General features: G+C 40.4%; 1 pseudogene; it reads right to left on the bottom strand.

Annotated features, from left to right (window-relative positions):
• Positions 1-1,321: 1,321 nt before the first annotated feature.
• On the bottom strand, positions 1,322-2,266 carry LOC114687567 (annotated as a pseudogene).
• Positions 2,267-3,610: the final 1,344 nt, after the last annotated feature.

The raw sequence follows: 3,610 nt of genomic DNA, 5'->3' as shown, positions 1-3,610 counted from the left end.
AAATTGCAACTATGTTCATAATGAATATTCCTCCATAATTCTCTAGGTTCTGGTAGAATTCTGCACTGAAGTCATCTGGCCATGGGCTCTTTTAGGTTGGGAGAGTCTTAAGCAATTATGCTGCTTTACTAGAGATTATGGATCTGATAAATGGCTTATTTGATCTAGATTTAATGTTGGTATTTCATATATATTAAGAAATTCATCCAAGTCTTTTAGTTTTGTTTCCAATGTGAGGGATTACAGATCTTTAAAGTATGTCCTTAAGATCCTCTTTTTTTCCTCAATGTCTGTTCTAATATTCCCTTTTTCATCTCTATTATTATTAACTTGGATGTTCTTTCTCCATTTTTTTGTTAATTCGGTTAAGAGATTGTCAGTCTTATTGAATTTTAAAGATTAATTCTTCATTTCACTGATTGTGTATTTCCCCTCCCCCTCTTCTATTTCTCTGATTTTAGCCCTGAGTTTTCTTCTTTCTTGTGGTGTGTTCTTTGACAATATTATTTCTTCTTTTTGTTCTAGAACACATGGATGTATGACTAAGTTAATAATATAAGATCTCTCCTTATTGTTGATGTAGAAATTTAGTGTTAAACACTTGTCCCTTAGAACTATTTTCTTTTTCTTTTTTTTTTTTAATTTAAGACCTTTTTATATGTGTGTGGCTGGAGAGACAGCCGTGCGTGCTGTGAACCAAACTCTTATATTTTTGGTTGTGAGCCTAGCCTTTAACGGCTGAGCCATCTAAGACCTTTATTAACAGGTGCTTGCAGTTTGTTGACTTTTTTTTTAAATCAAGTTGTAAACTTTTATTACAAATTAAAAATGAAGTTCTTAGAAATCTCAACTTGACCAGATATGAAACAACTTAAAAAACGTTAAAGGTGTATTGAGAAAAACCAGACCTTTTTTTTAAAACAAAACAAAACACACACACACACACACACACACACACACACACACACACATTTGTCATTACCAAAAAGAGACATCTTTAGATAAAAATAATAAAAACCCTATGTTGCATAGAGAATGCAGATAGTTCTAGTGTCAATGGGCAATAAACAAGCACTTAAGGTCTTCAGCTCCAATCTTTGTTCATTTCTTTCTTTCTTTCTTTTTCTTTTCTTTTTTCTTTTCTTTTTTCTTTTCTTTTTTTTTTTTCTTTTTTTTTTGGTTTTTCGAGACAGGGTTTCTCTGTGTAGCTTTGCGCCTCACTTGGTAGCCCAGGCTTACCTTGAACTCACAGAGATCTGCCTGGCTCTGCCTCCTCAGTGCTGGGGATTAAAGGCATGTGCCACCACCACCCGGCTTTTGCTTATTTCTTATTGCTGGAATTTCATATCATTTCTTCTTGTTGGATGACCAAACCGGATGTTGGTAGAGATGGTAAGCTGGCATTTACTCAGCCCCGCCCTGCTCAGCCTCAGGAGCGGAGGAATTCTCAGCTGGTAGATCAGCTGCTTTTGTCTCTTTGCCATCTTGTGGTTTAGGGTTCTCTGGGCGTCTGCATTGGTAATTGAAGTTGCGGCGGTACCGACGTTGAGGTGGCTTCTGACCTTGGGTCTCATCTCCTTGATTTTCCTTGTCCTCTTCATTGCCATCCTCTCTAGGCTGTCTTTGGGGAGGAGGGCACCTGCGGAATCATGGTCTGTACCTCCGATACATATTCTGTCTCACTGGTCTACTTTGCACCCTGGTTGTCAGCACCCTCCATCAATTCTCTATGGTCGAGGCCCATAGGGTCTCCTCAAGTAGTAAGCCTGCGATAGGGCTGGCGTTGTTGGGCTTGGCCTTCAGGAGCGCTTTCTGATCCCTTGCTCTTTTCCCCACTCTCACTATTCTGGTAATTGCGTGGAGGACCCCTACGTGGATAGCGTCTATAATGGTTATAGAGTGCTGCATATTTACTGCCTTGAACTGGAACTCCTCCACCAGGTCCTGTACCATTTGCTGCCTCCACACCCTTTTCTCCTTCAACAATATCAAACTCCACAGTCTCTCTATCTCCTACACTTCAAAGGTACTTCCTGGGTTTATTCTTCTTTATGGCAGTCTGGTGTAAAAATACGTCTTCCTTGATGTCATTCCTGTTGATGAAACCATATCTGTTCCTTACATTGAACCATTTTACTGTTCCCAAAACCTTCCAATGACCTTCTTTTGCCCGCTGGTGGCCTCCCTGTGCTGCTGCCCAGAAAGCTGGGCTGATTGAGATGGCACGGGTGGCGGGTGGCTGCTGGGTCTTGGCCTAACTGCTCATGGTTCCAGTGGTGGTGACTGGGGCTGGTGGTGACAGCTGCGCCTCCTCGCGGGATGTGATGGTGACTAGCCCAGCAGCGGAGGTGGGACTCTCAGGGTTCTACGGGGTTCGCTCTCCAATACTGATTGAACTAGCTAGAACTGTTTTCAACGTGCTCCATAGATTTGTTTTTTTTTTTCTTTTACTACTGTCATTCAATTATAAAAGTTTGTTTTTTTTTCATTCTTAATTTATGTCCTGGTCCATTTTCATTCAGTAGTTAGTTGTCCAGTTTCCATGAGTTTCAATACTTTCTGTTGTTGATTTTCAGTTTTAATCCACAGAGGTCAGATAGGGTGCAGAGTGCAATTTCAACTTTCTTATATCTGTTGAAATTTGCTTTGTGCCCAAGTATGTAGTCAAATTTGAACAAAGATCCATGACCTTCTGATAAGTAAATATATTCTTTTGTGTTTAGTTAAATGTCTTCTAGGTACTTTTGATTTATTGCATTATTTATCTCCAACATTTCTGTTTAGTTTTTGTCTCTATCATTTCTCCATTGGCAAGTGTTGGGTATTAAAACCACCACTATCACTGTTTGTGTGTGTCAATATGTGACTTTAGCTATTATTGGAGAAATTATTTTGGCCACTCCACGTAGTTAAAAGGATATTTATTTAATGGCGTAACTCACAAATTAAGTAATGGGTAGGTCGCAGGGTCTGGGGAAGGTGTAATGCAGTCCAGCGGTGTTCTCTGGAGCTCTACACAGTCAATCTGCACTGGTCAGCGACCCGGCACCGAGAGAGCGCCCAGAGCGAGCGCTGGCCTATCCAGCTCTCAGGTCCCCCGGCGACTCCCCTCGCCCCGCCTCGTAGGCGTGACAGTTGCCAGAGTCTCAATGGGGGTTGGAACTTCCAGATCCAAGCTGGAATGGCTACCCACTACATCTCCCCCTTTTTGTCTAAATAAGAAGGTTCTAAACTAATACAAGACTATATACAAAGGAATGGTTATCAAATATTGTCCAGAAATAATGAGAGATAATGACCTAGATAAGATGGAACTACAACCAATGCAAACAATATCAAGCAAGAAACACATACTAAAATCCAGAGAAGTATAGAGCATAGGTAAACAGCATGTTATAAAGATCATTCAAAGGTGTCCTATCCTAAAGAACCTGAATCTAATACTTAATATGTTCTATCTAAGATATTATATATACCAAGTTGTAACTATAACTGCTAGTCTTCAATCCCATCAAAGACCTGAGAAGGAACATAATGGTACCTGAGAAATGGTAGATGGATGCAAGCAACTTTCTGGGAATCTTGCAAGAGTAGACCAAGACAGCTGCAG

The sequence above is a fragment of the Peromyscus leucopus genome, chromosome X (assembly GCF_004664715.2).
Source record: "Peromyscus leucopus breed LL Stock chromosome X, UCI_PerLeu_2.1, whole genome shotgun sequence".
Lineage (NCBI taxonomy): Eukaryota > Metazoa > Chordata > Mammalia > Rodentia > Cricetidae > Peromyscus > Peromyscus leucopus.
Note: the sequence above shows the minus strand (reverse complement) of the source record. Positions and strands in the feature narration are given on the sequence as shown.